Source organism: Thermobia domestica, chromosome 14 (genome assembly GCF_964235325.1).
Source record: "Thermobia domestica chromosome 14, izTheDome1.hap1.1, whole genome shotgun sequence".
NCBI classification, from domain to species: domain Eukaryota; kingdom Metazoa; phylum Arthropoda; class Insecta; order Zygentoma; family Lepismatidae; genus Thermobia; species Thermobia domestica.
Genome location: NC_137467.1, coordinates 72,261,665 through 72,282,482, shown reverse-complemented (window position 1 = coordinate 72,282,482; position 20,818 = coordinate 72,261,665). Strand labels below are relative to the sequence as shown.

Genomic DNA, 20,818 nt, shown 5'->3' with positions numbered 1-20,818 from the left:
TCCTGAACGTCGGTGTTGTTTTGAAACACCCTGTATTTGATTATTAAGGGTAACATTCAACGGGAAAACAATTGAAGTTTGAGTCTCTTATGACATCCTTCTAATATACAGTTGTAAAGCGTTGTAAATGAAATATTTTACATTTACATTATACAGTACAGTTTCAAGTGTATCTGTAAGGGTCCTGTTTTAATCATTGTCCATAACACAATTTACAACTTAACGGACTTTTGAGTTTATGGACACCCTTTTGTACAAATTAAACTGTTAAATAGAGGGTTTACTGTATTTCAAAACTTAATCGTCTTCATCTTCTGAGAATAACAAATTATAAGTTATACGTGTGTCTTTTCTTCTTACATATTTGATTTATTGAACATTTGTAGAAGTATCTTCTGGCAGATTTACGTGAAAATTTAGCAAACCTGAAAGAAGATTAACATAAAATAATCCATAAAATAGATCAGTGATCCCAACCAGTCCGCTTGTAAACACGAATTATTGATTTTAGGTGCACCTAAATACGAGTATATAATCAGGATTAGAATTTTTATGAGGCAGTTTTCATATATATATATATATATATATATATATATATATATATATATATATATATATATATATATATATAATATGAAAAGGAGAAATGTGGTAAAAGTAAGGGAAAGAGATAGCTGTATATAGAGAGTAGATCATATGCATATATTAGCTGCCACCACAGAAAGAAAGAAAAAAAAATAAAGCTGTTGTTCTTAACAGCATTGAGTACGTAAGTTATTACACGTATGTAAGGTAAAACGTCTTTGTAGGTGCTAAATCTTCCTCATATAGGTACAGCCATAGGAAGTAGTGGGGCAAATTTCATATTACAATTGTAACTCTGAGCAACTCTATGGATGTTTTAATGAAGAGTTACATGACTCATAGGAAAAGACTATAAATTTATACAGTGATTGCACGAACACAATAAAGAGTGTGTATCAACGTTTTTTTTAAAGATAACGCAAGTCCTTACACAATATATTTTTTTAAAAAATATATGGTTTCAACATTATGATATCACATCCTTTGTGGAATTCTAGTGACAGAAGGATTCTAGTAACTTCTAGATAAAATTAAAAAAAATATCAAGGCAAAAATTTTATACCTATATTTACGAAACGAGACGAGAAAATTAGGCTATGAGAATCGAGACGAGACAAGAGAATTCTTCAAGAGTCGAAACGAAATTACAATTCGACAAACATTTTACGAGACAGGGCGAGGAAACCTTATGTCTCGTCTCGTCTCTTAAGTAACTCTATAATAGCGGTTGTTGGATTTCATTTTCTTCAAGATTTTAGAATATAGTATTGAAAGGGAGGGGAAAAGGGATTATTGGTAGATTAAGGGAAAGATGGTCCTCAAATGGAGAAAAGGGAGCTGTAAAATTACCTTTATTTCTATTCGGAGGCAACATTTGATACGGTGGTTCTTCATGAAAACTCTTTCTTACTCTGGAGGAGATAGGACATATCTCAGACTGGGAGCAGGATTATTAGATACAGTATTCAAAATTACTACTATCTGCAAGATGGGCATTCTACCATCTAATGAGCATATTCTCGAATACCCTTCGATTACCAGCGGTTGTTCATGTGGTTCAGACCCTCCTTAAGCTCTAGATCCACGTGGCATTTAGCCTCGCTGCTGAAGGGGATGCTAAACCCAAATTCTATCCAGTCCAGTTTCAAACAACCTGTATATCTCCAGAACGGTGTGGTTTCACGTGTATATCGACATAGACTTTTTTCTTAGCTTGTCCTTATGAAATCCCCTGCTGAATTTTGGATGTATTTTACGTAACCCCCTGTATATACTGTTAATGCAAGTGGCTTGTTTTAGTAATCTTCAAAGAAGATATTAAGAACACTAACGATTGTCAAAGCAAATTAGAATTTGATGCTTGAATTGCCAACATGTAAAGGGATGTAGCCACTAAGGGAAAATGCCCCTCCCCCCACCTTTGTAAACGATATACTGGCCTCTCCAAATGAGGTTAATCTGTTAATATGTTACTTGTGTTTTAAAGTTATTTTATATTTAAATCAAATTAATAATGTTTGTAATAGACTGTGAAAGAACCAAGTTAAGCATAAATAAATCATGTCAGTACGTGAAAATAATTCAAACTGAAATTGATAATCCATTTTGTACTCTCGGTTGCCTGCATGCACATTGTTGCGAATTTATTACTACTCTATTGTACTCAATATAAGTGTCTGAGTTTGATCTTAATGAACTTTTTAAGAGCCCACATATACTCATATAAATGCAGTCAAACAAATATATTTCCATAAACAGTATTCGTTTCGTGTGAATTGCTTATTCGTACATTTCCTACAACCTTCAAAAGGTACCGTACTGAAAATATAATAACATATATGTAGTCTGAAAGTTGGTTTGCTTTTAGTATGTGAAAAATCCGCCACTCTGAAAAAGTCATGGCAGCCACCCCCTAGAAGAGCTTGCTAGGCTACACCGCTGCAACCTTGCATTGTATCCATTCTTTCATTTTTTGGTAATTTTCATTAAATCCCGAAGTTATGGAATGTAAGCTATGGTATGAGAATAATATGCGTATTGCGCAATGGAACGTTCTGTTTGCAGCAGTTTCTGCTTCTGATGTAAATATTTCCGCTTGCATACATTGGTTTACTTTTTTTTTTTTTTTTTGGTTAATCCTTTGTTGGGGAAAGCGCTGGTGGGCAAATGTTGAGTTTACTCAGTAACTGGATAAATTGCTTTTCCTACTGATTAACAGCAATATTTGGTTACTTAAAGGGAGAAAAGCTATAACGGTTAGGAGTATTAAACTGTTCTATTTGTCTATGTTGAATTAATTTCTTTCGCTTTTTTCAAAATATAGTTGAAGTTCTTGATGTTTTATAATATAAACATTTTTCTTATTGCACTATTTTATTATTTAAATGATATGGTAGGTATTTTTCATACATGTACGCGATCGATCGAACAGAGTAGTGATTTGAAATGACACAAAGAGGGTTATTTCATTAAATAAAGTTTGCTTGTTTTCTAATACGAGGGGTGATCAGAAAGTAAAGTTAGAAAGCCTGAAGTGAAACGCGTATAAATTATTGCATACAACAAATACAGCCAACATATAATGCATACGTTAGGTTATTTTTCGATGTAGTCTCCACATTGTTTGAGGCATTTGTCGCGTCGTGGGATGAGTTTCAATATTCTCTCTTGGTAATAATCCTGTCCTTGTTTGTTCAGTTACTTTGTCACGGAGGGTTTCACCTCCTCGTCTGAAGCGAAGCGATGGCTTCCTAGGTGCTTCCGAACGACATTCCCAATTCTGCCATCAGATGCCGTAACGTGATCTCTGTGTTGTCCTGAATCAGCTTCTGCACGCGAACTGTATTCAAATCTGTTGATGCCGTGCTGGGTCTGCCACTGCGCTCCTCCGCGGCAGTGTTGTCTCTACCAGCCACAAACTTTCGAGACCTTTCTGCGACATACTGACAATACATTAGTCCTTGCGTAAACCTCTACCAGCTGCTGGTGAATTTCAGCCGCGGTTACATGTTTCTCCCACAGAAATCGAATAAGTGAGCTGACTTCTTCGCAACCAGATTTCCAAACGAGTCGCCATTTGTGTTTACCTATAGCAAGTGCCGTAGGTGGCTGAAAATCTGTACATTTGTCAACTTCATGTATTACAGTTACCATACACTCCTCATTTCTCTATAACAGAGAAACTTCAGACATAACGGCCTTTATAACCTTAGTTTCTGATCCTCCGTCGTACAAGAAATAAGGAACTACGAGGGTGGGCTAATAAGTTCTCGGCCCGACCCAGAAGGACTTGAGCTGCAGGCATGAAAGTGTGAGGCTATTCAACATAGTCCCCTCGAAGGTCAACACACTTGGCACTTCTCCAACCCCTCCCCTCCCCAAAAAAAAGATTTCTCAAGGTCTGCAAAAAAACAGTTCCGCAGCTGTTATCACCTCTTCATCACTGTGAAATTTCTGTCCTTTCAGTGCTTTTTTGAGTTTTGGAAACGGATAATAATCAGAAGGGGCAAGATCTGGCGAGTAAGGTGGGTGGTCAATGCACTTAAACCCTAGGTCCCTCAGAAAATCCATTGTTCTGCCAGCCTTGTGGCCGGGAGCAGTGTCCTGCAGAAACAAGACACCTCGTATCAACTTTCCCCGGTGCTTTTCTTTAATAGCGTTCTTTACCTTAGCCAGCAGACTTCAGTAATACTCTGCAGTTATGGTTTGGCCCTTTGGAAGGTAGTCTGAAAGCAAAACACCATCCTTATCCCAGAATATTGAGGCAAGTATCTTCCCTGCGGACTTTTGTGCTTTGAATTTTTGGGGCCTTGGAGATCCTGAGTGGCGCCACTCGCATGACTGCTGTTTGGTTTCCGGATCAAAGTAATGCAACCACGTTTCATCCTGGGTAACAAGCCGATTCAAAAAAATCGTCCTTGGAGTTCGCAAAATGCCTAAAATCATTTGCGATGATCTCACACGTTCGCGTTTCTGATCCGCGTTCAAACATTATTGAATCCATTTCGCAGAAAGCTTGCACATGTCCAACTGATCATGGATTATTGACCCGATATATGCCCTTTGTCAGCTATCTCCTGAAGCGAAATCCGTCTGTTGCTCAAAATCAGGTCATGAATCTGGTCCACTTTTTCAGGAGTTGACACTGACACTGGCCTGCCACACCTCTCACCATCTTCTGTTGAAAATTCACCACGCTTGAAGTTTGCACACCATTTCTTCACAGTGGAGTATGAAGGGCACTGTCCACCCAATGTGTCTAGCATGCAACCATCGATTTTCTTGGGCGACTTCTGTTGCAGGAAGAACAACTTCATTACACCTTACAACTCCTCTTTGGTGAATTTGAGACCTGGCTCCGCTATGGTTCATTCAATTACCTGTAAAATAAAAACCGTTCATAGTAGAATCGTGAAATTTGGTACTTAAACATATAAAAGATCAACATTTCACATGATATCAATTACATCAGGGTAGTACATTCAGAAGGGGGTCGGGCCGAGAACTTATCAGCCGACCCTCGTAAGTTGTAACCAGTATAAATTCTCTCTTATGAAATATTAAACATTAACTGCAAAAAATTTGTTTTAATTATGTATGTGCTCATTTTAACCTAACATTTCCGCTTTGTTTAACACGTATATTTTATGTAAGACAAATAGTTGTACAGTGAATGAGGATGAATGAAATCTGAGCCATCGACTGCACTTCATGGTGGTACATTTACAACAAGCTTCATTGTTTAATTACAGGAGGGCTTTCTTTTTTTCAACCCCCGTTAAGCCATCAGAGAAAAACCACATTGAAATGACGAAAGGGAGATAATACAAATTGTTCATTGGACGTCGCTCATCCCTCATACAGATGGAAAGACACTGCTCTTCAGGCACACATCAAAAATTTAGTTTCTTTATTATTTGTTCTTTATGTCTTTCTACTTATATCTTACGCTTGGAACAGCCGAAGCAAATAAACTATAAGCTAGAATGTTATACTTGATCAATGCAGGGGTGTGTACCTACATTTGGGCCACAAGTTCTTCATTATGACAATATTAAGAAGACAACACATGGTTGATGCGATATACCCTAAAATTTATAATTAACTCTTACATTTTAATTTCTGCTTGACTAAAATTATTGTATCTCAGTCGATAGAGCACATCGAAGTGAACAAAATGATTCCCTTTAGGATTAATTCTCATTTGTAGTTTTTCGAGAAAGCGAACTTTTTGTAGCACCAAAAAGGTTTGTCTTTAGCTGCCAATAATAATAATAATAATTGACAGTTTGTATTTTGCTGAAAGTATTTATTTATTTATTATGTAGCAAAACACACTGTTAACTAGTGGATTGTATCTATTGTTTGTTTTTCTTCCCCTAACGTTGACACTTATACTTTTTACGTGCATACTACTTGTAAAATGTTAATAGCTTTCAATTATTTTTAAAACGCTAATATTTTCTTCTATTTATACCAACATAAAATTAAGGGCTTTTTAACCTCTTGCGTTCCAGATGTTATTTACCTATGTGCGTGCTGTAATACCGGTCTCGTCTATATATTAAAATGCTAGGTTTATATGTTTCCAAAGGAAAGTTTATATGTTTGTCTCCGATCTTTTCGACAATGAGATCTCGAAAAGTCACAAGTACTAGAAACGTGCCATTTTTACTGGTCGATTCCAAATTTTGTGTACATTATCCAGTTCTAATTGAATATTTAAAAAAAAAAAAACATGGCCGTTATTTCTTTATTACATTTTTAGGGGTACACTGGAAGTGTTGAAATTTAAAAAAAAGTAAAGCAACTTCTCCTACGACTTATACATTCCAACACAGCAAAATTGTATACTGGAGTAGTATATCTCTCAGGCGTTTGTTTCGTGCCCAAATGATCATGAAAAACAAAGGATAGCCATTTCTCCAGTTGAAGATGAACCTTTATTGTTTGGAGTATTTTACCCAATGAGCATCATATATCACTGACAATATAATTAATTGTGTGTTTGATATATTTGCTTATTACATACCGCATGCAAGAAGAAAGAAAACACTGATCATATATGAATTAGAAACTTCAACCAGAAATAGGGTCAAATCTTGCAAACGGTGCTAGATATTGAAAAAAATCAATCGAAAATTAATTATATTGCCCCTTGCCGATTTTTATCAAGACGTCTTTCACTTGTGTCTGTAAAGGAATGTTGTGCTGTGAGTAGTGACAAAGAGATTCATACTCATATGTGAATGATACGCTGTGTAGAGAGCGCACGTTCAACTATAGCACGGCCAACAAGAGATGGTCTCTGACGTTTCTTACCACATGCGGTGGGACATTGCAGCCCCTACTTTGATACCAGTGTTACCAACCACGATCACTCTGTCTTATACCATTAATTAAATTGCCACTACAGTTGCACCGAAAAAAACCTTGACACGCGAGTAGTGGCAATGCCACTGCGAGCTGTCAGAGACGTTCTCTTACTGGACGCACTATAGTTTACTGTTTAAAGACTGTCTAGACGACGGTTTCTCAACCTAGTTTCATGAGGGGTCGCGAAGATAAGCGGAAGAGATAAATATAATTAGACTCTAATACCGGAAAATATTTTTAAATATTATTTTGAATTTTGTTCTGATAGGCATATTTTTATTTTTATACATCCTGTTAAGAACAAAAAAAAAAAAAAAAAAAAAGATCTACTAACATTTTCAACAGGTCAGAGTTGTTTAAAAATCAATTTAAATGAAAGAGATACGATAGGAAACTAATGAGAGCTGCATATTGAAATACCAGAAAAATAAAAATGCAACAAAACCTACATATTGAAATACAATGAAAATTGAAAACACTAATCCGCAATAGCATTGTTGCGTTTGTTCATACATCAACGATCAGCAAATTATTCTGTCGACAATAAAAGGGATTGCTTTTGTTTAGGATCCTTTGTTGTTGTTTGCATAATTGTACACGTATGTATGTGAGCGAATAGTCTTTTTCCAGCAAGCTGGCCACAATGAAGGTATAGTTTTGGTGTGGGCTATGTTTGTTTTCCTAAATAAAAAAATGTAAGCAAGTTGCTTTTAACATTTTTTGCTGATACTGAACACATACACAGCAATGTACCAAATTCACAACAAACAATTAAAACACTCAATAACGTTTTTAACAACTGTCCAAGTTTAACAAAAATTAGAAATCACTTTATTTTTTATCATATGACCCAAAATTAAGGGAGTAATGAAGTTTTAAAATTTTCAAACGGCTTCCATTTTGAAACAGTATGACGGATCGGATTCGATATTTGTAATATGAATGAACTGACCAAATTTGGTATTAATCAGTTTGCTTATGGGGAAGTTACTGTAACCACTATATACAAGAAATGGATTCTATTATTTTAGAAATAGCTGGTTGTCGTGAGATGTCCGCAATAGGTATATTAAAAATCTCACACAAGCTTAATACAAACCAGAAATTATAAGGAGGTCGCTGGCAAGAGGATTTGATAAAACGGGGTCGTGATATTAATTACGTTGAGAACCATTGATCTAGATCGTTATATAGGGCATAGTTTTTGTACGCATGTGAAGAGAGCATTCACATTACTGATAAAAACAATTATTTGCATTGTGGAACATTTGGACTGAAAAAGGAAAATTCTGATGTTCTGAAGGGATTTTATGCTTGCCAGGACTGACCGGAGATCAAAGACAGAATTTTCCTTTTCCGATCTCGAAATAGATCTCGAAGTTGATAATTGTTTGTGTCAAAATAAACACATGTGTGTTGTAATTGAATGCTCCATTAGGCCTACCATCTACTAAGACAACACATTTTATGTCTTTTCTGTCAGTAGGGTGCTGTCACCTAAGGAGAAATAGTAGAACAAGTCTTGCCTTGCATCCACTAACAAATTTCAGCATCTCCAGGATTAATGCAATTCTGAGTAGGCAGTGGCGTATACTGGTTTGACGGCTTGGGCTACCGATATCCTTTATAACACCTGTACATTAATAATAATAATAATACAAGCTCTCCCTCTTTGGAGTCATTAGTTATTGCTTGGGGCCTAGTTACGCTTACGTCCTCGCGACTAGTCTAGTCGCTAGCGCGCGCTACTGCTGCACATGGTCTCGGATTGAATTCTCGGTGGGAGAGTGTTGAACACATTACGATGTACCAGATTCTACCTTAGCCTGTCGGTCCATGTCTCATGTAGCCTCGGTGCTGCAAAGGGATACTTCTATCAAACAAGCAGACAAGAATAACCATAATGCATAGAAACACGTAGTAATTTGCAAATAATATTACTGTAAATCAATTACTTACCTATTTACGTTGTTGAATAACAAATACAACCAACAAAATATTTTAGACAACTTAGAGCTACCACACCATCCATTAAACTTGTAATACGAACAGAATATAAAATGACGTCTGTACGCACGGTGTTCTTCTCAAACATCCTTACATAAATTTAAGTCTGGAGTTGGTCTTGCCATTTTCACAGTTTTTCGTTATAACTATGAAGGACTGTATATTTAATAAACATTCTATAATACAGTAATTGTCAATAGAAAGCCCTCCTGAAATTTGTTCTGCCATTCTTTCCCCTACAATGTCACAACAGAAGTGAACAATTTATTAACTTGGTTTCAATTTTTACACTTAAACAAAACTCTACTTCAAAACAAAAAGTACAAATTTAATCGCCTTCTCTGACGCTATTTTGCACCACTATTTATTTATTTTTATTTTTATTTATTCTACACACTGTTTGCTACACTCGAAAGAAAAAAATGATTTGCAGCTTTTGTTATTTGAAAATTACCTTCACAGTCTTTCATTCACTTTTAAGCTTTCTTCTGTAACCATTCTATTCATCATCATCATCATAGGTATTCTGCATTTATTGGCAGGTCACTTGCCGCAGCTGAGAAGCTTCCATGCTCCACGGTCCTCCGCTAACCCTTTCGTCTTCGCGTATGATCTTTCTGTTTTTATATCATCCATTAATTGTAGTCTCCTTTGCCCCCTCCCTCTCTTTCTCGCCATCATACCGTCTAGGACGTCCCTCATGATACAATCTCTTCTTAGGAACGTCCCAACCAGTTTCTCTTCCTGTTCCATATAATACCATTCTATTGCGCAACAAAAATCCAGACAGACACGTTGTTTCTTTAATTTATTTGTAACTCTTTCATTTTCCAACAAGAGGTACCATAACTCGTACATCACTCACCACCGTTCCGATTTTGTCGAGACTATCCCGACATGAGAGAAAATGAGCCGGTCCCGAAGTGGCTCTGTCGCGACTTTAAAATATCCCGACTTTCATATTTATTGATGAAGTTGGTGACAACATTATTATTATTATTATTATTATTATTATTATTATTATTATTATTATTATTATTATTATTATTATTATTATTATTATTATTATTATTATTATTATTGGCGTTTAGTTTTCAAGTAATTATACAATCTTCCAAACAAAAGAAAACCTTACAACACATTTTCCTTTTATCAAGTAAATAAACATGATTTGCTCTTCACTAGAGAGACTTTTATTATCTTATTAGCTATTACGGAAAAACGATCGTACATTTCTATCTTCACTTGGTGCATGAAGTGTCCCTACATTTTGCTTTGGATAGGTTGTAACCCTACTCAGTAGAGTAAGTGGAAGTTGTGTTAGTAATAAAGAACACTGAAACAGGCGATTAGCCAAGGAAGCGGCCTCAGTCTCTAAGAGCCTTCGCAAAGTAACGCAAATAATGAAACAAGTATATATAACAGCTATGCTGACTATCGTAAAATACTGTAAAACCTAGACCTAGGTCTTGGTAAAACACAAAATTGTATTGCGTTGACGCAAACCGTTACGGAATGAGGTTTAAGGTGTCGGGGCAATTCCCGAAGTCCTCCAAAATGCACTGTCATTACTCGTATAACTTCCCTTTAACCCTCCGCTCACGTCCAAGAAACTGATTTCTCTAGAGGAAACTGGCAACCCGTTCGTACGCTGTGGGAGGAGTTGGAGGCGTGGATTGAAAGGAATGCGCTGATAACTACGATTTTTGCTGGAGTAACTAGAGAGAGGTTTCTGCTAGCTTGTCATGTCGATCTCTTAAGAAGCAAAACAGACTGCGTGCAAAGAAACTAATGGATGTTTCTAAATTCATAAAGTTCTCAAACTTGTGTCATTGAAAGAATATATTAAAGTATAAAATTAGCAATATAAATTAGTTTATATTATAATAACTTTATTTTGTAATATTCTAGGGCTACCGCCGGTAGCCCACAAAATACGTCGCTGTTAATAGGGATATGTTTTCGTGACATCCGCATGGATGTCACTCGCATGCAAGGGGTTAATAATACTATTTTAAAATTCTAGTTTAGTGATCTGTACTGAAAACAGAACGAAACAAACAAACAAACAGCAGAACCGATAAATTTGCTTTGGAAGGGGACAAGAATAGAATTGTGCGTAGAATATGTTGACCAACAAAAGTGGTTCCCACTTGAAAACAATATTTGAAAAATGCTGCCTTAGAGAAAACAGGATGGAAACTGGGAGTGAAATCCTGTTTTGTTTTATTTGGAGAACATTTTCCAATGACATATTACCTACAACATTCTGGATGTTTGCCAGTCCAAGTCAACTGTAAACAATATATTAGGTTTTGTATTATGTTCAGTAAAAGCTATGTTAAATGGTAAGCTGGTATTATCGCTTTCAGATGACGTGTTCGCGGATTCTTATTACTATTATTTTCTAACACCACGAAGAGATTTTCTTTCTTAAAATTGAAATGTAACAGGATAAAAATAATACAGACCGGAAATTAGTTTTGTTTTTTGTTTAAGTTTGTAATTATCTTTAAACGTTTCGCTCGTGAACCAATCCATGTAGGAATTACACGTCTGTGATTTTTAGGATCAGTCATTTTTCTGCTTCAATGAAGGCACTTCCTCTTGAAACTTCAATTATGGTAATTATACAATGCTTTCTCATTCAGTAGGGCATTGCAATCAATATACACGTGTATTTAGGTTGTTTTAGTTTTAGTTTTTTTTTTTTTTTTAATTTATGATCATTTGGAGGAAAGTAAGTTATTGAAACCGCCAGTCATGAGGAACATTTTATTATTAAGCATTTCGAAAAAAAAAAAAAAAAAAACGTGGAAGAGACAGTGGCGGATCTAGAAGGTAAAAAGTGGAGGGGCCGGCCAGAACCCAGGCTATGATAGGTATATCATAAGTTCACTATAAAGTTTCAAAAATATATAAATAATAGTTTGAATTATTTTTGCCACTCAAAAAACAGGGGGAGGGGGTTAGGTCCTTCTGGCCCCGGGCTAGATCCGCCACTGGGAAGAGAGTTAGACATTACGTTCTCTCTTTTACATGATATAGATCTACTTTCTGCCAACGCCCTAGTCCTATGGTTCGCAACCTTTTTTAACTGACGACACACTTGTTTGATATTATAAATAATAATATTTATTATAATACTGAAACCAGTTAGTTTTTATAATGACTCTATATAGCATTGAGCATTATTGCTACCGCTGGAGGTGTTGACTGTCACAATCTGTCTCGATTTTAACTAATTACTATTAAATTCTTCATGATTTTTAAATTCTAAAATTTCAGAACACACCTTAGGGGACTGTGTGACACACCAGTGTGTCGCGACACATCAGTTGAGAAGCATTGACCTAGTATCTGCACTTAAACACCGCTTCTCATAAGAACAGGAAATTCAATCAGTAGCGGGGCTGGTCAGGAGAAAGATGGATGATCTTTCTTGCCTCACTAGATGGTACTAGCATTGCGGCTTCTGTCCAGCATCGTCAGGACATTTGGGGAGCTATGTGTATGAAAGAAATAAGTCCAGTCTAGAAAGTTGTGATTAACGGCGAGGAGAGACAGTACTGACCACACACCACACTGAAGGAATAAGTGCCACAAGCACCTGGCAGGCTCTGCCCATCTATATGTTGTTGCGCCAGGAGTTTAGTATTTCTAGGTCTACTTTTTCGTAGTATTTGTTGTAACATACGTTCTATAAATTGCAATAGTATGCGCATCACTGCTATCAGAATATGTTAATGTTTGGATTATATGTTTCAGTAATAGAAGCTAGACAATATATGCAATTTGCTACTTAATAGTTCATTTTTTACGTATTCAGTACATAAGTAGACAATCTGTTTCAACAAGAGAAAACTATAAATTATTACTGAAAATCTTTCGGTTTAACGTACCGCGATTATACCCTTTAGGTTAAGAGAGATGGATGATTAAGGGAAGTGAATGGTGATAGAAGAATTGGTGGAATGAGAATGTGGAAGGAAGCGAAAGCACCTCGAAAAGACTCCACAGACACAGTATTGTCTACCACAAATTGACGTGACCAAGGACCGAACCAGGGCCTCCACGCACCAGAGGTAAGCGCTCTACCACAGAGTCACCGTGGCCCCTTAATAAATGTTGGAAACAAATGACATATTTTAAAGCACCTTAAAAATTAGTGTTTTTAATAGATTTTTTTTTTTCGAAAACTACGCATGACAACGTAATATCAAGCATATTCTTTTGTTTATCTCAATGTGATTTTTGATTGAAATATATTTCTTACGTTTGTAGAACACTGTAATTAAACAAAAATTTAAATTTTAAGAGTTAATAATAATTTTGGGCTATGTTCTACAGTAACTATACTGTGTACTATCGTCTTACTCATGCCATAATGAAAAGCTTACATGTACTTCAGTAATTGTTTTCAGAATTTTAACTTGCTGTATTTGGCAATCCTGCTTCTATGAAGATGGAAATTGCTCGTACAGGAGTTCACAGTTACTTTCGCTTTTTTCGTTGAAGATCAGTTGTATTCTAGTGTGAAGAAAATCTTAATTATATTACTAATTAGCTTGCTTGTCTTTATGGCAATCTATGTTTTTATTATTATTACTATTATTTTCTGTTCTCTCTGTACATACGTTAAATTATTGACGCCCAATGATTTCGTGGTTGTAGGATAAAGGTTAACGCATGTTGACACTTGAGAGCCATTTGTTAGGGGTCAGTTGGTGCAACACGTTCCAGCTTATGAATCGCTTGTCGTAATTACGAACGCGGTTTTCCTTTTGCGTCTTCGCATCGCTGCGTCAAATGACCGCAGTTTCCCCTGAACAACCGTAGTGCTGATATCTAGTACAATTTATGGTCTTACAGGCTTTTACGTTTAATAGAACATAGAAAATAAAAGTACTCGGACATAATAACTATGTACTTTTACTCTCGTGTAGACCGATGATTAGTAAATGTATTTCATTTTGTGCAAGATGTAAAATCTGCAATCATCGGCAAATGAATATTTCCATGCATATGTACCCACAGCGGGGGGAGGGGGGGCAGTTGCCCCATGGATTTTTGAAAGATGTTAAGTTCTTGGAAATACATGTCAAGACACTAATTTACTTACTTATCTGAGATGGAGTGGTCAGAGGGTCAAGATGTGTAAGTGGGTCAACAGGACGTGATATATTGCGACCCATCACCTGCCGTGACCCACTCTGACCCACGGACCCATCATGACCCACTCTGCTCAGTGCGTTGTAGACACCGTCTTCTGAACACTGGTGAATTTGTCTCTGTTTTACTTTCCAGGCCTTCATTTTGCTTCTTTTTTTTTTTTTTTTTTTTTTTTTACCTGAGGTGAGGTTATTTAAGTGAAAATAGAACTTCAGGCACTTTTAGATGTTGATATTTGTAATTATAATAATAGCAAACGACTTAACCTTGGCTTTCGAGACAGTGTTTGTGTTTTTTGAGGAGCTGACTACTGGAAAAAAATTTTGAATCGGCTCTAATACATGAATTATTATATCTAGGTATAAAAAAATTGAATGTAGCTATGTGTGGGTGATTATTATGGCCAAATGGCGAAGCCAAATGAAATGACGTATGGCATATACTTAGGTAGTTAGGCCCTAATTCCAACTGAGATGTTATCGCTTTCATTATAATACATATCGTAAAGGGAGAGTGGAGGACCAAATTTTTGCAAAAAATTGAGTATCTTACGAGTGGGTCATGGTGGGTGGTGGGTCAGTGGATAATGGGTAAAGTTTTTATTTACCCAGGGCATATCTGTTACTTACACACAATACTTAATATATTAAATATTGTAGTTACTATAGTTCATTTACTGAAGTTAATAAGAATATGTTCTTAAATAATTGTTCTTTTATACAAGGGCGGATCCAAGACGGACTTCTGGGGAGGGGCGGTGGGTTGTAATGCTGCTACTTAGAGCTACTTTTAAGAGCTGCAAACTCTGGGATAGGTTATATATATATATATATATATATATATATATATATATAAAATAAGAAAGTTTTCGAAAGTTTTCTCTTCTGGGTGGAGCGATCGCCCCCCCCTGGATCCGCCCGTGCTTTTATATGACGTATTGTGTGTTACATGTACAGTAAAGTGTGTATATATTTGGGACTGTGCTTGTGCATCAGTCTCTTGTTCCCCCTACTTTGGAATCAGTGTTTTGCCCCCTTGGAAAAAATCTGAGGGCATCCCTGTTTCCATATCATGCTACTTGTTCTTTTTTTAAAAATAATTTCGGAAGCTCTCTCGTTGTCGTATGGTTAGCGTTCTTGTCTTTGCTGCAGAAATCTTGCTTCAGTTCCCGATGGTAATACATGTTTGGATTCTATGTTAACCTCTACGTCGTCTATGTATACTGTCAGTGTTTGAATTACGGTTAAACTGCAAGTCAAACATACAAATTTCTTCAAACAAATAATTGAAGATTAAGAGAAAAGTGTGGGACAGCATCTTGCTCAAGAGATTTTTAGTAGTTGGAGATGGACAAGGGGCACAATGAGAATTCTTGTTATCCTGGAATGTTATGCAACCTTGCTCAAGATATTTTTTAAAAATAATTGTAAATAGACTCATGGCACAGGGAGAATTTTCATAATAATAAATAGTAGACATCTTAATCACATTAATTCCTTATAGTAAACAGTCACAGTAATAGATGTCGCTATTCGCGAGATTGTATAAAATGAAGTCCCTTAATAACTCAATAAAGAATGTGGTGGTTGCAGGCAAATAAAAAAAAAGTGTTAAATGTTATCAATTAGAGCTTGTAGTTAAGCTTTATATTATTACTTATCTAGTACTTATTTAAGTAAATTAGATTTATTCTACAACATTGTTAATGTTTTATGAAAAAAACTGAAAAAATGAACAAACATACGCAAATTGATAAATCTCACTGAGGGGAACTAAATGATATGGATTAGCATAAATCCTCATACGTAGTTTTATAGAAAGTCGAGAATTTTTCAACGTCAAAGTGTATGCTGTAATACCATATAACCATCCGTTCTATTAAGATGAAAGTGGTACTAAAATCTAGCCCCATAATACTTTAGATTATGACACTACCAAGAGATGGTTAGTGAGGATATAGTCCAAGATTATGTTAAACTCTTTGCTTAACTATAATATTGTATAAAGGTACCTATATATATCTGTAGATGACTGTGAGATGAAAAAAATATTATGCTTGAGGGTCAATTCTCATATTTGACTATTGAGAAACACGATTTCCTATGCTGCTACGAACTATGGAATTTGTTGTCAATAATAATTTAGTAGGTTTTATTCTCCCGGATCAGTTTGCTTACTTCCTTAGCAGTATTGGCGGTGAACAACACAGTGTCCATGGTTGTTTACTTATTTACCATTGTTTATGATGAACAACAGCGGGTCCGTGGGTTTTCTTGGGGTACTCCTGTTTCCTCCCAGAGCTTCTTCATGGCTAAGCGGTTAGCGTCCGCGCCCTTGGTGTGGGAGACCCAGGTTCGATTCCTGGCAGAAGCTCATGTGGTTCGGTTTCCATGTTAGTCAGTAGGTTCCGTCTCATATAGCCTCGCTACTGAAAGGGACGTTAAAATCAACTCAACTGTTTCCTCCCACTTTCTTATTCTAACAATTTTTTCATCATCTTCTCCCTTACCTTCAAAAGCATAATCGTGGGACGTTAAACCGAAAAATTTCATATTATTATTCTAACAGAACGCACATAGTCCAAGGAGCGGTACGTATACTCCTAAGGGGCCGCAATGGCTGTGTTAGAAGGCTTACCGGTACCTCTGATGTATGGATTAATAGTTCGATCTTAGCTCGCGCAAGTTGACTTACGTTAGTGATGGACAGTCCTTTTTTCTATAGTTTTTTTTTCGAGTTGTCCTGTTTTGCTCACTGTCTTTATTCCACAAATATCAGTATCTCATCATCATTGTCTCTTTTAGTCTCAGAGCGTAATCTTAAGACGTTAAACTTCTGAGAAGAGTATTCCTAAGAGTAAGCACAAACTACTTATAAGTAAGAATGTTGAAAACAGTTTTTTAAATATGAAAACTGAAAATCCCTTTGTAGAAAAAAAGACGTTTTGGAATTGATTTTTCATAGGAAACCGAACTTTCAAGAGAAAAACAAGTTTTATAAGTTTTCAACCGCTTTTTGTACGTACCACTGCTTGTAAGTGTTAAAATTATACATTGCGATATTAAATATTCAGAAAGCAAGGTTCATTTTAAAGGTTCAAGGTTCAAAGCAAGGTTCAAGGTTCATTTGATGACGAAATCCAACGTTTAACATTCCAGTTCGTTTCAAAGGAAAATCCCAGATAAATCAATGAGCTGAGAAGCAAAGAAAGCACAGGTAGTCATCACTCGTTGAGAGCATTACTTTAAACCAAAACAGGTCAATAAACAAGCAGAAAAGTTAACCAGTTTTCAGAGCATGTGTTTGAACATTTTATGTAGGAGTAAAAAATATATATATAGTGAAGAAAGAGTATATGTGTAGAATCAATCTATAACTGGCAAATTTTCAAGAGGCAAACCTGTTGGCGAAAGGAAAACGCTATTCTGTCGCGTCTGACAGGAGCATGTCGATAAAAGGCTCTGAATTCCGGTGACAATGTGAAAAAGGTTTTCTTCCAGCAGACAGCTATCTTATGATGATGCTTAAAAGCTATATAGACTGCACAGTGCAGATTGAGATATCTAAATATTTAGTTCCAATTTTATTTACAGGCTGTTGTGCTTTTTTTTTTTTGTGGTTTAGTTTAGTGTTTTTAACTAATCTCGTATTAATTTTGAAATTGTGACCTAATTGGAAAAGTATAATTTTAAATTCCAGATGAAACGCAAAACCTGACAATTCTTATGTCATTTTCCATACGGTACGTTTCACGAATCTCGTGAGCAACACTAAAAGGGCGTGTCGCTGTGTTAACCCTCCTCCAATCACGTAGTCCTATCGTCTAAAGCAGAAGACACCGCGCCTTGTCGTTGGCTGCTGATGCCCTTGAAAGCGGTCGTGTTGCTACGTTACACCAATAAGCGAAAAACGTACAGCCGTAACGTGAGTTCAAGGGTATGCGCTAAACTGCAACACAGCATTAACTTCCACGTACTTCCATGTCAGCGATGATAAACAAGTAGGTTGGGCCAGACCGGGAGTAACAGTGACGGGACTATGGTTCACCCAAGTGTTAGATCTCAAACACTCTTATAATCTTACATGTTTTATAGTGTAAAAAGCTGACGAAAGTTGTGCAAAATTTACTAAACGAGACAACTTCGTCTCGTCTCGTCTCATGACCAACACTAGAAAAGAATACTGAACTCAATCAAGATTCTTCCGAACGCAGCATCGTAACTAAAAAAAAGAAACTGTCAAGTTAGACAATATTAACGCATGTGCCATCTGTGCGAAATGTGCCGAATTCGGTTTACAGTGGAGATATTCACCTCCGGATACAAAAGCCCACATCTGAATTAGGCCTCGTCTCAAAGAGGTATTCAGTTTAACCAAAACAATTTGAAAATTTTCTCAACCTAAAACTCGTTCTACAAAGGCCAACCCGAAGACAATGCCTGGACGATAATAATAGGTTTAATTTTCAAATTCAAAAAGTGATATTTCTTGTCACAATTCGTTAAGGTATTCCGAAGAAATTAATTCAGTTGAAAGCATTGTTCTGGTTTTGTGTAAACATTTTTATATTCACTGTGTAAAGCCATTCTTGGAAATGTCTTCCGACTGTTGTTTCACTCAAAAGTTTACAGCCTATTTAGCCTGTTTCACATCATCACAGTGTTGTCCACGAATATTGTTTTTCAAAGGACTAAACAGTTAAAAGTGCAAGGGGCCAATTCCGGGCTGTAAGGAAATAGTGGCATCAAACACTGTCCCACTTTTGCAATAGACCGTGAAGTCTCCATTGAGGTATGTGGAGCCGTGCATTATCATGGAGCTGCACAACACTGTCAGGTACAATGTTTCTTTTCCCAACATCTTGTTATATCGAGTGCTGTTGATTGTTTCTCATCGTTCAAGACGATAAATTGTTTCACGTCGATCACCATTAATGAGTTCGTTCATCAAAAATGATTGTACGAATAAAATGAAGAGCATTTTTGACCGTTTGACCGCACGCAAAACATTAAACAATAAATGTAGTTTAATCGCTGTTATATTACATACCCTTTGTGCATCTCTTATGGCGTGGATGAATTTTGATAAATTCTAGAGGAAATTCAAGAAAAGAATTAATGCAAAAATTTGTACTTAAGTTTACAAAACGAGACGAAACTTGTAAATAATGTACGAGTCGGGAGGAGAAAAACCTTATTTCTCGTTTCGTCTCGAGGACATCGCTATTCACCAATATGGAAGCAAAATACTGTCGATGTCAATAGTATATCGCATAGCATGTGTGTCTAGTTTTTATAGAAATTACCGGTAAATAAAAGCTGTAGGCTTTACAATATATATATATCGGGTGTTTCAAAACAACACAACGTTTGGGAGATGATTCCTGACACCAAGATAAGACAAAAAGTATAAACCAACCTGGTTGCAGAAATCCGTCATTTCGGAGTTATAGGCTGCCGGAAACATGAAAAAATGAACTTTAAAGGTCCATAGCTCCAATACTATAAGACTTACCGTAGTCGGGTCAAGACTTCATTTAGGAACTAATATACTAATATATGCCTTATCCAGATATCCATGTCGTGGAACTCTGTGGTACTTTCGCAACAATTTTTATACAGATAGTTGGTGAGTACTTCAAATTATATACCCGTAGCTAAAAATTGTTTGCGTGAGTACCTTATGATTCTGAAACATGTATTTTTGGATGGCGTACATACTAGTTCCTAAGGGAAGTCTTGACACGACTACGGTATGTCCCATAGTACTGGAGTTATGAACCTTTCAAGTTCATTTTTTCATGTTTTCGGCAGCCTATAACTTCGAAATGACGGATTTCTGCACTCAAGTTGGGGTATAGTTTTTATCTTTACTTGATGTCAGGAATCACCTTCCAACGTCGGAGTTATTCTGAAACACTGTATATATATATATATATATATATATATAAGCGCGGATCCAAGGGGGCCTATAGGGGCTATAGCCCCTCCTTGACCCTCAGGTATGTACTGGATAAAATGGACTTCAATCCTGTTTTACACTGGAAAAAGCGGCAAACTATGGTTTAGCCCCTCCCTTGATCATATCCTGGATCCGCCACTGTATATATATACCATATATATCTGCGTAGATCTCTGACAATGTGAAGTGAAATGATACTTGAACAAGTATAGAAAAATAGCTTCTCTATGACTCTTAAAAAAAAAAAAAAAAAAACACTATATAACGTGACTTCTTTAACATGACATTGTTTCATTCTTTCTTCTTTAGTTTTTTTCCTTTCTTTTTGTCAGCCATGACCTTGAAGAGTCTATCTCTCTCGCCTTATATCGAACGATTTTCTGCGGAAGCGCTGATGCTTTCAAGAATTCGTCTTCCCACTTAAGAGCGGAACTGGATCTTCTGGGTGGAATATGAGCGCTTGAATAACGATCGAAGCATCATAAAATACGGGTATTCTTAGACCTATAACTTGGGAACATTGTAGACCTAATATTATCATTATGTAGATTATTATGAAATATTACGCATGTTTGAATGGATAAAAGGGGAAAACAACTTGTTGAATATTGTGGATGCAAATACTGTACTGGATTATTACACTTTGGGTAACCCTTTAGTACAATGATTCCTACACTTTTTGGCCATAAAGTTAGTTACATAATTGTAGAAAGATCTT

General features: G+C 36.3%; 1 protein-coding gene across 6 annotated transcripts in view; it reads left to right on the top strand.

Moving 5' to 3' along the window:
- The window catches only part of LOC145669720 (uncharacterized), a 156,048-nt gene that overhangs the window by 50,722 nt on the left and 84,508 nt on the right, over window positions 1–20,818 (top strand). The window lies entirely within an intron of this gene.